We start from the raw sequence: 15,617 nt of genomic DNA on the forward strand, positions 1-15,617 counted from the left end.
TCCTGTTGATATGCACATCTACGTAGTATGTTCTTATTATCTACAAAGTTTCATGAAATTCTGTTGTGTGGTTTCGGAGGAGTTGAGATGACAAACTGTTGAAGTAGTACCTTAAAGCAAATAAGTTCAAAGGGGTGTAACTCCTAGAAAAAAATTGAATCGTAATTTCCTGTCGATATGCACAACTACATAATATGTCCTTTTTATCTAAAAAGGTTTCGTGAAATTCTGTTGTGTGGTTTGAGAGGAGTTGCGATGACAAGAAACAGGACGGACGGACGGACTGGTCAAAAACATTATACCCTCCGCAACTCGTTGCGTGGGGTATAATAAATATGGTAGGTACATAAAATAATTTTATTGATTTAAATATTTTACATAGACTATAGAGGGATATGTTTTGGACTTAAATGGTTCTCAATAAAAATAATGTCTGCCTGGTATGTTGCTTAACAAAAAAATATCCATATAATGTGTTACGGTAAGCATGAAAATTTAGGGTAGGTAGGGAGGCAGGAAACACAACTATACATTTTAATTGGCCTCAACTATACTTTTGTAACAATTAACATTTTAAAATGATACTTTTGAGTACATGTACCAGGTAAATGCTACAAAAATTTATATCTTTTAAGGCTATATGACTTATCCTATATTAACAAATATTTAGGGGCTCAATTTAACTTTTATTAACATATTTTGTAAGTAAGGGGTTGTCAAGTTGTTTCCAGCCTATTCCCCTCATAAAATATCATTGAAAAATACTATAAGAAGATTTTTGCTTAGAGAAGAAAAAAGAACTGTATTTTGGCAATGAAATAAACATACATTGTCTTTCGTAAAATTTATTTGTACAAAGCTTACAAACAAGTAAAACCATTAGGCCTACAAAGTGTTTATATCCTGTTTTGTGACAAGTACAAATAAAATGTATTCAATTTACAGTTATTTCCTTTAAACTGTAAAGATAAAAACTACTAGTATTCAAAAGAAAACATTTTTTTCATTAAAACATTTGAAAATTAGACAAATAAACTGATGAATCAATACTTCTGTAAAAAGGTATCCATCCTTTCATAATTTCACAAATCAGAACTTAAAAAAAATGGAAACTAATTGTTTATGTCACAAACAAAAGCAGTGATTTGAATGTTTGTTTTATTGTATTCTACAATACAAAGATATCAGTAGCACTTCTAACAGAATTGTGGAAATAAGCATACCATATCAGAATGTACTTGTACAGAACCTTGCATGATAAGCACTATTTACCAACATACAATTTTGCTGAATGATCAAATAAGGAATTTTGATTACTATATAGATTACAGTTCCCAAGGAAGACATTTTACAATACTCAATGAACAATTAACCTTTTACAACTGTTTTTACTGACTTAAGCAGACATAAGAGGATTTATTATACAGCTTATTCTACCTATTAATAAATATCAATGTAGCTCCACATTAAATAAAAGATAACTGCTACTTCAAACATCAATACACAAATATGCATGGTGCACTAGATCGATACCACACACAGATCAGATAGCAAGATATTGAATAATAGATAGTACTACCATTACTATAAACATTTACAACTTATTTAATTGCATTAAATGTAATTAGTTATCTCTTAGCTTTCTCCATTGCTAAGTAGACGTCTTGTAGGAAAGAGCAATCAGTACTAAATATATCCTACAGGGTGTACTAGTTTTAAATTCATATGAAACTGGGTTAATGTTTGATGTTAATGACTTCTAACAAACGTTTGTCTGCATACAACTTTTTTTCTCAAATAAGCATATATTAATTTCTTGTACTTCTGGACTAGTTTCAAGACAAGTCAAAAGCACTTTTAGTTTATCAATCAAAAGGGATTTACATTCTCTAGCAGGAGAAATTTTAGTAAACTTCAATCAATTAACTTTATATTATTGAAAAACAAAAGGTTATAACAAAAACAAAAGCTCAGACTGCACTATGCAAAGGTCACCTTAAACGACTTTGGCTGTTCTTTGTTTTCATTTCTCCCCAATTTATGCAACATTGGATGTCTAAATTTTAGCTTTAAGCATTATCGATGAAAGTTAACCCCTAAATAAGCACTTAACTCTGAAGATACTGTCTTAATATTTAACAGTTCTTACCATTTCTAATCCTTATGAATCTTATATATCAATTCTGAAAGCTACCAATTGTTGACATGTTCTGGATACTTATATATGTTGACATGTTCTGGATACTTATATATGTTGACATGTTCTGGATACTTATATATGTTGACATGTTCTGGATACTTATATATGTTGACATGTTCTGGATACTTATATATGTTGACATGTTCTGGATACTTATATATGTTGACATGTTCTGGATACTTGTATATGTTGACATATGTTTTCTCTATTTCCTTCTACAATTACTGTTAAGTTACCTCAAGGAGAAAAAATTAATGACAAACTAGCCTATTCCTGACCTACTTTTAGCACACCTACATAAATTTTTTATACCTAATTTTAACTTTTATAAAACATGCCTAGTTGCAAATTTTAAAAGTAAATGAACTGTTTTCTGATAAAATTCTTTACAAAGTCATCAATGAAATATATCTACCTATATATCTGTACAGGTGATGACCTTCCATACAGAACTCCAGAACTCTAAATGTAGATATATCTAGACCTAGAAAATAAAACAAATATTGCCATACAAATATTTGACATATTTTTGGACAATAAAGCATAGGTATAAAATAAATATTTAAAAAGTAATATAAACTTTTTTTCAAATACATAAAATTTGATTACAAAACTATATAACATTTAAGCTTAGCTTACCTGTCATTTTTCACCTGTCGTTAGGTGATCCAGGTACAACAGATGACCTGGAATGTATATATCTATCTTGATGTGTAGGTATTCCAAACATTTATCCACCTGATATTAGCCGTAGGCCGTTTATAACCGTTTATAAGCCGTGGCAGACAACTCTAACTGATCAATATATTTACATCTATTGTAAGCATTCTTATTTACTGATAAAAAATTTACATGCCTTAATATATAATAAAAGACTGTTAATCTCATTGACATGAATGATAACAATTGCCTGTTTGATCTGTTACACAGAGAATGTTGTGTAGGAATCCTATTTATATCTTGGTGTTACCAGATTCTGGTAATCGACATTCCTGTAATAACATAAAGGTTAGATTCCAAAACAATACTAACCAGGATACAGGCTAATCAACCTTTTTTCATTTTTATGAGTGGATATTTATGTAGAGGATATTCTATTCTATTCTCTTTACTTCTCAGCATCATTATCTACAATTCCAATTATATTTTTTATTTCTCAAGAAACCATGCCAATTCTCTTTAATCTAATTAGGTCAGTATGGGGGTGGGGAGAGATGAAGCTGTTTTTATTTCATTTATTTATATTTGTTGAGATAAATATTCTTATAACAAATCAGATTATTGCAATATGAAAGATGATCAATTGAGTTAATTTAATATACTTAAATCTAACCTTAATAAATAGATAATATGATTCAAATCATCATTATTTCATTTCTTCTATTTTAATCTATAAACTGACCTATTTTTACTTTGACTGTGGAAATCTGTTGTCTTAGAAGGAAATAAAATCATCTTACATCAAAATGAAAAAAGTATCTTTTACAATACTAATTTTTTAATATTATTAGCAGTAACAGGAAGCATTATTCTAAAAACAAATTCCATAGCAAAATATTTGATGATTTGATATTACTGTAGTGGTTTATGTTCATGGAGTTTCAATTTCATGATTTCAAAGGCCTAGCTTTTTCAGCGGTTTAATTTTCGTGTAATAGTTGTTCCTGAATCTGAACTTCCTTATGATCAAATCTATGTGAAAGGACATTTTGACGATTTTATCTCAATCACGAAATTAGCGAAAATAAACCTCTTTTGAAAGTTTTCCATTTTTTGTTGTTGATAGCCTTAACATACCACATCTCTTTATTTTTGTATTAACAGTTGAAAGAAAAAAAGGACCATGTTGGTCATATTCCTATTCATCAGAAAAAATTATATCTCTTGTATATATCCTTTAAAAACACTACAAATTGGTAAAAATTGTCCTTAAAGAGTAATAACTCAAAAAAAGAGTCAACTGATGATTTTCATCATTTTGACCTATTTGTAGATCTTGTTTTTCTCTATCTATTGTGGTTTTGAAGATTAAGACATAATTTGCATGTTACCCCTATGTTCTATTTTTAGCCATGTCAGCCATGTTGGTTGGCAGACAGGGTCATTGGACACATTTTCCAAACTAGAAACCCAAATGATGATTGTAGCAAATTTTGATTAAATTTTGCCCAGCAGTTTCAGAAAAGATTTTTAAAAAGTTAACAGACCACGACAACAGACACCAAGTGATGAGAAAAGCTCACTTGGCCAAGTGAGCTAAAAATGATGTTTTTTTTTCAAGTTGGTAATTAAATTTACTACACCTTTTATACTACAACACAAATATAGTACCACACAAGTATGATTCTGTTTAATGGTATAAGAAGGCCATGGAAAAACCCATAAGAAAAATGCATGAGGCCAACACATGTAAAGGAATGTAGAAGAATGTAATATGTAGAGGTGGAGTGCAATGTACATTCATTGTTGACAATTCATTACACAATTATCTACCCTCTATAGTATGAATGGTGATGATTAACAACCAGGTGTTAGGCACTACTAATCATTGTTCTAATCCTTTCCAGATACTGTATCTGTTTTCAATTTTACCTAAGAATTTCAATCATTATCTTTATTTCAATGTTAGCATTTTCCAGCCAAATGTCACCTCCCTTGTAGTAGAGTCTTTATATATACAAGTTATTTTACATACAAGTATATTTTAAAATTCCAACCGTTTACACCAAAAACTGTGGAAGTTTAACAAAATGTACTAACCCATGAAAGAATCACTGGGTATTCAATAAAAACAGTCCTAAATGATGTAAACTGGACAAATATTATTGTAAATCATTCTATGGTCCTTTATTTACTAAGATTTCCCTAGGGTACCCTGTAGATCTCGATATTGTAAACTGCAGATCTCATAGTTCAGGAATACAAAGACACGTGATGTTAGCTCATTCAGCTATTTTTTATATGAAAACAAAATAGTTCCGAAATTTCAAAAATAGAAAATGTTCTATATAGATAGTGCTTTCAGAAAATCAAGTTTTCATAGGTGACTTAATATTGATTTCTCGATTCTTCTTACATCCGGGTCATTGTCAAATAACTTTGACACTTAATTTTTGGCTTTCTTTGGTGTTAGTTTCTCTTAAATTCATTTCAGATATTTGGTGAGGTAAGCAATTGGTGATTTTGGTTTCTAAGGTTACGCCTAGTTGACATTATAACTACAGAAGAGGCCTACCATGTTTAATTGGTATAATACTGCAAGTTTCTGATGTTTTTAGAAGATCCTGTAGCTATCTTTATATCTTCCTTGCTTCTGATTACTCTTTTTTTTAGACATAATCCGTTTTTATACAGGTGTGCAGACCAAACTACCAAGTCTTCAACTAATCCTTCAAAAGAAATAAAGAAAGAACTGAGGATAAAACTCCTTAGATGTTAGCTTACTTGTTCTAAACAAAAGATGTCTTCATAGATTTACACTTTTCTACTTAGATTATATCAAATACTTTCAGTTCAAAGTAAAATATATAAAAGAAATCTGTATCGTTCTTTATCAAGGCATGTTCAACTTGACTAGGGGCCTTGGTTGGCTGAGTGGTCTATGTATTTCATCTACTGTATAACTAGCCTGTCAACTCTGAGGTTTTCCTACCCAAGATCGTGGTTCTCTCAGGTTTCCTCCACCAATAAAAACTGACCGCCATGATACAGCCAATAGTGCTGAAAGTGGCATTCAACACTAACAATCAATCAACCAGCTGGACTGAGGAAGTAATATGTGACAATTGTCTTGCTGCCTCAAAGCAATTGATATGAAATTTTGTGGTATTTTCATCAAACATTTGGTAAAGTAAAAATTCATCTGCTATTGAACACAACAGTTTTCTTTTTTACAGCACATTTACAATATTTAGTCCAATGAACTGTCACTTGTTATTTAACCTGTCACTAGACTTGATTCAAGTTTCTAAGAGTTCTAAAACAATGCCCTATAAAAGCTGATCAGTTTATAATCTGAGGAACACTTTTAAAACTTATGGCAAACATATTTATCCAAAATGTCACCATTAACCTGTAATTAACAGGAAAACAAAAACCACTTTTATGTTCAAAGTTGATAGATGGATACAAGAAATTTTCCAGTCTTTTACAGATAAATTCTACTTGTGACATTTTATCAAGTGGAAACATTGATTCTTCTGCCTGAAGGATAAATAAAATGAAAAGTGATAAAATTTCTTTTTAACATAAAAGATAGGATTCACTTTCAGTGTATAAAAACATTAACACAATCAATATTTCTCCTGATTTTTTTTGGATAAAATAAGAGCCAGAGATTATGATCACATTTATCCTGTGATACAAATAACAGACAATATTGATGTTCCGATAAAGTTTTCAAATTCTACATTTTACACTTATACATTATCAAATTAATAATCATATGCTCTCTTGGCATCCTCACAACAAATTTACATATTCTAATCTTCTCTTTACTAGGAAATGCAAACATCTCTTTACAAAATCAATGATTTACTGCAGAAAATTGAGTAATATGCAGACGATTGCTTCATAATTCATTGTAAATTATATCAGAAAACTTTTGTGTCTGGGCAAAGATGTCCAGAAACAAAATATTTGAAAATAATTCATCTCTGTCTTAAATGTCACATAAAGATGGTCCTCTGCAGTATGTCTTTGAAAAGAATCCATTCATACCACCATATTTCAACTTAAAATGTCATGTTTAAACATTAGTTTGAGCAAATGTTCTCTGATGATTTTTTTTGCTTTTAGAAATTCTGGTCAATTTTGACTAAATTTTAGGTTGTCCAGTGTGGGGACAGCTTTAACTTTCAAATGAGCATTTCTAAATTAATTTGAATTCAATGTTATTTTAACATTTATAATTCACTTACTGTAGATTCATTATTATTAGTAGGATACCAATTTTCGTGGATTTCTTTGCTACAGGGGAACCATGAAATTAAATGTTCAACGAATTACAAATTTTCTATAGGAATGTATGCAGAATCTGGCAAAACCATGAAATCAAATATCCATGAAAATGCAAGTTTTTATCAATCCCATGAAAATAAATGAATTCACAGTAAAACAAGGAATTATTTTGAATCTGGAATAATTTTGAACTCTGGAAAATTTATAAGAAATGTATGATGAAAACTAACCAAACTAAATAGGGTTAGCCATGCGAGCATGGCTAAGGTTCACATAATTTTTACTGATATTTCTGTATGAACAAACTAACTCCCTTTAGCCATGCATGCTTGGCTAACCCTCCTAAATTGGGTTAGTTTTCATCATGCATTTCAAATCAATTTTCCAGAATTCAAAATAATTCCGGATTCAAATAATTCCTTGTTGTAAAGTGTAAGACATTGTATGCAACGTAATTTATATTTGTTAGCTGCATAATCATTATTAACCTGCATTTCATCCCCTAAGAAGTGTTGAGATGACAAAATGTTACTTTTTGTTCAGGGTATGAAAAAGAACAGATAAAGCAATCAGTTGTAAATTGGAAATAATTGACAAAAGAATGCTGTGAACTTTTGTTTTAGTTCTATCTAAAAAAAAAAAAGAAAAAAAGTGAACAATCATATTTTCCAAGAGTCAACAATTTTAGCGGAATGCTAGCCAAAGCAAGGTATCTAAGATCCTCTGATAGAAAACAAATCTCAATCATAATATCAATATTTTTTTGTAGTTTTTTTTCTTCTTCCAAAATATAAAAAAAAATGCAAAATGGTGACTATACTATCTACCACATTTTCACCAAGTAAGAACTGGATACCTGTTTAGCCATCTCAACACTAGTTGGGACCTGATGATAAACCACATGTCATAATAAACTAATGGTAGCAATTTTAATTGTTGTTTCAAAGACAAGTAAGAACTGGCAATACATAACTTGTACTATGAGCTTAGTTATTTTATTATTAATAAATCAAATATTTAAACAACTGAAATATGTGTAATTTTCTTTAAACATACAGAACTGAAATATTGCCAGAAAGCCTTCAAATATTTTTAAATGATAATTATCAGATTAAATTTTAAAGAACATTTTAAAAGTAATGAAGTGTAAGTGTGCCTACAGTAATAATCTACTGTGATAACCAAAGAATTGTGAATGCCTTGGCCTGAGATCCAGACGTTGCAGTTACCACACACATAGTCTACTGGTGTTAGAGGCAAAGGGTCAAACAATTTACAAGACAATTATCTCTCAGAATGTCCGAAAAACATTTACATAGTTATCTCATTAGAGTTATTCCCAGGTGACAAATATAAAGTATCCCTTTATTCATACAATTTAAATTCCTGTCGAGACCAATTATTGCAATTCCAACATTTTCATCAAAAAATTATATCCAAAAATTTAGTTAAAAAATTCTGTAATAATATGAAATTTTGATCTAATAAAACCATCCTTGATTCCCTTATTATTGATGTTTTCCCACCTAGTAACTTGTAAATGGATCTAAATAGTATTGATCTCTGATACTGAAAATAAAAAGTAGGAGTTTATTGTCTACTAATGTATAGGGAATCAATCTATTTATAGATCGAAAGGGGTGGGTGTCTCTGTAACAAACTTAGTTTTAATCAATTCCCTAATAGTTATGATTGTGAATTAACTTTACCTCATTACTGGATATAATTTCCTCCACTTTTATGACTTTCATTTGAATATAAATTCTTTAACCACGTTTTTTTCCCCCATACGTTCAAATTATGCTAAAATATCCATATTCATCAATTTAAGGTTTTGTAAAACCTGTCTATAATCTAGAGATTCTATTGACTGGTAAATGAAGGACAATATCAACACTCTCATTTAAGAAGTTTACTCCTGTCCTCCCAAATTTAATTGACTTATCTTAGTTCCCTCTTAATAGGCCCTATCAAATCAGACATGCTGTCCCAAAAATTGTCACTGAAAGTCCTTTGTCCATTGGAGGATATGAAGAAGTTATCATTTTAGTAACTTGTTACATCAATTTGAACAAGAAAAGGTCCTCAGCTTATCCATGGTTCATATAAAGGTCAGCTAAAGGCTAATGTTGATAAAAGATGTAAAATACAGTAAATCTCATGTCTAAAATAATAAAAAAAGAATCATGTCTGAATTTGTCTTTTATATATATGAATAAAAGAAGATGTGGGGGTATATGTTAAAAGTAAATTTTTATGTATGTATTTGACACTTTGTGAACTTATTACTAACTGGCTAAGCATTTTAACAGTGTAGGTGTGTCTTATCTGAGGATTATTTACATCTTAATCTCAAATGATTGAACTGTAATTTCAAAACGCCAATTAACATTGCAAACATTTTATCTGTGTGGAGATCCTCACTTGTTAATATACACATAGCTAATTTTTTTCTTTCCATTGTACAGGCTCTTTTATACGGCAGAACATTGAATTCCTGGCTTCAAAACCACCAGATCCTTAAAATATGTGTTGAAAATATTTTAAAATTATCTCTCTATCAAATCAAAGGCTCCATTATCAAATGGAACCCCTGTACAAAGATCTGCTTTCCAAACTCAATGTCCTTATCATTTAAATTAAAGGTTGCTTAGCATGCAAATGTTTTGCATGTATGCCACAGCTAGTTTCTACTAATGTCACGACTACCTGGACATTTTAGGGCAAATTTGAGTTTTTCTTCATTTTCATAATTGTAAATAACATCTAAGTCATCATGAAGGACTATCAATCGTGGAAATGTCACTTTTAGAAAGACCAACTTTTTAAGAATTTCTTTTGACAATTCTAAGCTCTTGCCAAATTTGTGAAAGGTCCTTAATTCACTATTGTCAAATGAAGCAATGGGGGAAAGGTCATAAAAGGTCAAATTTAGATGTTTTGTCTGGTACTATTGTGCAGATTAGTAGAAATTGATTCATCAGATTAAAAAAAAAACCCAATTCAAGACAAAATATAATGATTCTCTTTAATTGTAAATTAAAACTTGTTCATTCCACGGGGTCTTTCAGTTTTGATTTAGATCTTCTGAAATTAACTATCTAAATTTTCTCATGTGAGCAGTTCTTGTAAAAATTCCAGTCTTATAAATGTTTCTAAGTTAACACTAATCTGCTAACAATTTTGTACTTTCTATAACCTCTCTCTTAAATCATAAAACTCTAATAGGTTCCTAGCATCCTGTTTGGAAATCAATTTGTTATCACATGGATTTGCCATCAAAATTATTTTAAGATACTTTCATCAACTTGTACTAAATCTACCAATGCTGACCCTTATCTTCTGGGATTAAAATAGATAGCAGCATTTCTCTTCATCAAACATCAGCAGGGGTAAATAAATAATTTACTTACGATTTTTATGATTGTCAAGAATCTTCTACATGGCTTCTTCCCAACCAATAACATTCCTCACTATTACTTGGATTATCTGTCTACAGTTGTAGGTGTTGTCAAATCGCCCTGACTCCCATTGTTATGTTTTGTTTAACTTTTATATTCCTGGAAGACAATTTTATAATAATCATTTAAATCTAAATAAACTTTTCTTAAATTTATATACATCCTTTTGGTTATTTTTTCTACAGGAAAATACTAACTTGTAAACCATAGTACATATAAATCATTATTTATCCCACACAAAAGTTTGAAGACATACGTAATGTGTTCACACCCAAACTATTGTACTTTCTCATGAGTAAACCGTATATGAAACATATATGATAAACAAGTTAGCAGCTTTATAAATTTCAATTTTCTCCAAATTACTGAAAGTTTGCCAAATCTTAGTACTGCTCATTTAGTTTGAAATACTGGACAACATCTATATAATAATTGTGTTACATTACTTCCACTCCAACATCAAAATCATGTCAGATATTTTAGTTAAATATTAAAAAAGGGGAGACAATGCAACGTGGGCAGTCAAAACCACAAGTCAAACAAAAACAGGTAAGATCATGGCCAAAAGACAAACAACAGTCAAAAACTGAAGAGATGGAGCAAAATAAACCCTACCAAAAATTGGGATGACCACAAGTCAAACAAAAACAGGTAAGATCATGGCCAAAAGACAAACAATAGTCAAAAACTGAAGAGATGGAGCAAAATAAACCCTACCAAAAATTGGGATGAAAACAGCTGTTGAAGAATGGTCAGCAGTTCCCTGCTATCTGTGATGTTGCTCAGCAGTTCCCTGCTATTGGTATCTGTGATGTTGCTCATGGCAAGTAATGATTAGATAATGCGTCACATTCAGTATGTCACAACAAAATTGATTCAAAACATTTTTATACAGCCTGTAACACATAAATTATGCAAACCAGGGATGAGAACCCCCATAAAAGGGTGAATCATTTATTTGAAATACGCTTTCGTTGTACAAAATGTTTTACAAGAGTTGAAAAATAATTTTTCTTTTATTTTTTAAATAGCACTATATTCAAGAGTTGCATGCATAAAATCAATCGTGGTAAGTGGTGAAAAAAATATTGCTACTTTTCTTAAAACAAAAATATTTTCATGCCCAATATATCCAATGAAACATTCATATTGGTCAGGTGATAGCAGTATAATATAATGTATTATGTACATCATAAGGAACCTTTCTGCACAGTTCTTATGATTGGACATTTGCTCTTTTCTAAAAAAAAAATTAAATTGGGCAAACAAGATGTATTATGAGCTACTGCTTACTCATGTTACCCACTGCTATAAGTACTCAGAACACAGGAAGTTGATGAGGAATTCACGTGAAACCACACCACACAGTATAGCATGCTCATATGAAGCTTGATACCTTATATCAGGAAGCTCTGATTTGTATTTCCTGAGAAAAATGTGACTAAGATTTCATACATAGCCATGTGCAAAAATATCTACAGGTACGTATTCAGTTAACAGGAAGTTTATCAACCATGGAAATGAAAACGCATCATACACTATAGCATGCTCACATGAAGATTGATACCAAATTTTAGGTAGAACGATTTGCAGTTCCTGAGAATAGCATGCTTAAATAAAGATTGATACAAAATTTCAGGTAGAATGATTTGTAGTTCCTGCAGAAATGTAATGAAAATTTCATACATGGTCATGTGTAACAATACAAAAGTATTCATTAAACAGGAAGCAATTGGTGTGAAAACACATCATACAGTATAATATGCTCACATGAAGATTGATACCAAATTTCTTGAAGCTCTTATTTGTAGTTCCTTAGAAAAATGTGCCACAATTTTTTTGGTAAAACTTTGGTGGAGGTGGATAAAAATTAGCCTGTGCACCTTTTTATTAGCTAACCAGAGCTGAAGTAACAACAATCCGTCAGTATAAAAAAAAAACTTTCAATCTGTCAATCTACCTGTTTTGTGTGGAATGATTTTCTAATTGACAACTTCAAAACTACTACAGAATACATGTGATTGTAAATAGTATTAAGGAGCAATTCAGATTATAATTCGGTTTTAAGGTTGATTTATGAACAGAGTCTAAGGACGGAGGAACATATCTACTTGTTTGGTCCTATTTCCTTCAGCATGTCTGGAGCAAATCAAAGTGCTCATGTTGCATGGAGCAACAGCAGAAACCAAGAGAGGAACATATCTACTTGTTTGGTCATATTTCCTTCAGCATATCTGGCTGAAATCAATGTGGTTATGATGCATGGATTAGCAGCAGAAACCAAGAGAGGAACAACTCTATTTGTTTGGTCCTATTTCCTTCAGCATATCAGGAGGAAATCAAGTTGCTTATGATGCATGGAGCAGTAGCAGACACCATGAGAGAAATATATCTACTTGTTCGGTCCTATTTCCTTCAGCATATCTGGAGGAAATCAAGGTGCTCATGTTGCATAGAGCAGCAGCAGACACCAAGAAAAGACAAAAAGCTCACAAGGATGGTAGCCAAGACAATCTTATGAGAAGATATTATAGATAATACCAAATTTATTAAATTCAGAACATACTTCACAAACTAGGACAATCAACATGAACAATATACAAACAGTCAGCTTAATAAAGTGACTTGGTACGTACAGGGATAAAAAACTGAAAGAAACATTCCTTGGTTATCATCTGATCTTGAATTCAAACATTTACAAGTAGAAAAACACATAGGTACTAGACAATGGATGACATGAGGCCACCCTTAAAAAATTCTATGTTTGAAGTTACCTACCCATGCTTTGTAGGGTTGGGTAGGTAGGTAGATATTTTATTATTAGTTTGTCCAACAGCACAAGTATCATGTTTTAGACAAGAATACAATGTTAGAGCAGGAAAAAATATCTTAAAAAAAATTTGAAATACAATTTGTGTAATAAATATTTCCAGAAGGCTGCCTTTAATATGGGTAGGTAGGCAACATCAAACAATTTAAATTTAATTTTTGGCCTGACCTAGTTTTTGTCTCGCTTGACGGAGTCAAAAAGCGAGACATAGGTATGCTGTTTCTGGCGTCGGCGACGGTGGCGTCAACAATGTATTAGTTTGTGATTAGGTCTAGTTTGTGGTAAACCACAAGTTGTAGGTCAATCATATTTGGTATACAGTTGTATTAGCATTGGCACATCTCATTTCCATGGAGATTATTTGGCCCTGCCCTCTCAGTCATGGTCTATTGACTTTGAAACTTTTGCTTATTTTACATGTATTAGTTTGTGATTAGGTCAGTTTATGGGGAACCATTAGTGGTAGGTCAATGATATTTGGTATACAGTTGTATTAGCATTGGCACATCTCATTTCCATGGAGATTATTTGGCCCTGCCCCCTCAGTCATGGTCTATTGACTTTGAAACTTTTGCTTATTTTACATGTATTAGTTTGTGTGATTAGGTCAGTTTATTGGGAACCATTAGTGGTAGGTCAACGATATTTGGTATGCAGTTGTATAAGCATTGGCATATCTCATTTCCATGGAGATTATTTGGCTCAGCCCCCTTAGTCATGGTCTATTGACTTTGAAAATTTTGCTTAGTTAACATGTATTAGTTTGTGATTAGGTCAGTTCAAGGGGAATCATTAGTGGTAGGCCAATGTTAATTGGTATTCAGCTGTATAAGCATTAGCACATCTCATTTCAATGGAGAATATTTGGCCCCATCCCCTCAGTCATGGCCTATTGACTTTGAAACTTTTGCTTAGTTTACATGTATTAGTTTGTGATAAGATCAGTTTAAGATGAACTGCTAATGTTAAGTCAATGATATTTGGTATGCAAATTTATTGGCATTTGTAAGTATCGTTTCCATGGAGATTATATAGCTCCACCCCCTCTTCATGGTTCATTGACTTTGAAACTTTTACACAGTTTACAAGTTAATGTTTGTGTTTATGTTTGTTTAAAGGGAACAACTTATAATAAGTCAATGATATTTGGTGCGCAGTTGTATTAGTATTCACTATTAGCATTGGCGCATCTCATTTACATGGAGATGGTTTAGCCATGTACCTCAGTCATGGTTCATTGACTTTGAATATTATCCTAACTTGTTAAGTATTGCCATTTTAATTTCAACATTTGCATAATCAAAATTACAAAAACGCGAGACATATCTCTGTGATAACAATTTTATCTATTATTACCATCAGGTATCACTATTGAATTTTTTTTTTCAGATGACATATTTAAGCAAAATGATATAATTTTTCCATTATAATTTGTACATATATTTGCTTAGTCATTAAAGATCGTAGAAAATTATAGATTTAATTTCTATACTTACTATGAATTGATGATTTTATTTTTGTAGGCGTCATAATATAATATTTATATGAGTTCTTGTTACCAAACACTTCTTACGCCTTGTGAACATAAAAATGTTATTTTTCATGGGCAGTAGTTATTTAATTAATTCAAGAACAAGTCTTAGATTATAAATATGCAATGAATTACTCCAGTTTCTTTTAAATGTCAATTGTAGTCTATGTTCTAATTACACCAATAAGAAAACTTATAATTGAAGAAAGTATTCTGAATATACTATATGAAAGATCAGTCTTTTTTAATGAGACTGTATCAATATGCAAAATTCTGAATATCAAAGTAAAAATAAATTAAGAATGTGTCCATGGGACACAGATGATGTCCCCCCCCCCCTTTTTTTTGCATATAACGTTATAAAGGGACATAACTAGAGAACTGTAAAAGTGGTTCCACCCAAAATCAAACTTGATCTGTGTTTTTTGGTAATAAGCATTGTGTATAAGTTTCAAAACATTTGGTTTAAGCAAACTAAAGTTAGAGAACAAAATGGAAAATTCACCATTTTTTCCATTTATGAAGGAGCGTAACTCCAGAACTGTAAAAGTGACGTTACCCAAATTCTAACTTGAACTGAGTTTTGTAGTAATAAACATTGTGTAAGTGTCACAACATTTGGTTGAGGCAAACTAA

At 31.1% G+C, this 15,617-nt stretch overlaps 1 long non-coding RNA gene across 5 annotated transcripts in view; it reads right to left on the reverse strand.

The window, feature by feature from the left end:
• Positions 1 to 15,617, reverse strand: part of LOC127707468 (uncharacterized) — a 73,359-nt gene that overhangs the window by 38,373 nt on the left and 19,369 nt on the right. For 4 of the 5 annotated variants that reach the window (XR_007984931.1, XR_007984932.1, XR_007984930.1 and 1 more), the window contains 3 exons: positions 10,573 to 10,719; positions 5,436 to 5,589; positions 2,616 to 2,684 (listed from right to left, as the gene is read on the reverse strand). This is a non-coding gene — a long non-coding RNA (uncharacterized LOC127707468). The remainder of the gene's footprint in view (positions 1 to 2,615; positions 2,685 to 5,435; positions 5,590 to 10,572; positions 10,720 to 15,617) is intronic. The other variant, XR_007984934.1, reaches the window with a different exon arrangement.

The sequence above is a fragment of the Mytilus californianus genome, unplaced genomic scaffold (genome assembly GCF_021869535.1).
Source record: "Mytilus californianus isolate M0D057914Y unplaced genomic scaffold, xbMytCali1.0.p SCAF_7, whole genome shotgun sequence".
Classification (NCBI taxonomy): domain Eukaryota; kingdom Metazoa; phylum Mollusca; class Bivalvia; order Mytilida; family Mytilidae; genus Mytilus; species Mytilus californianus.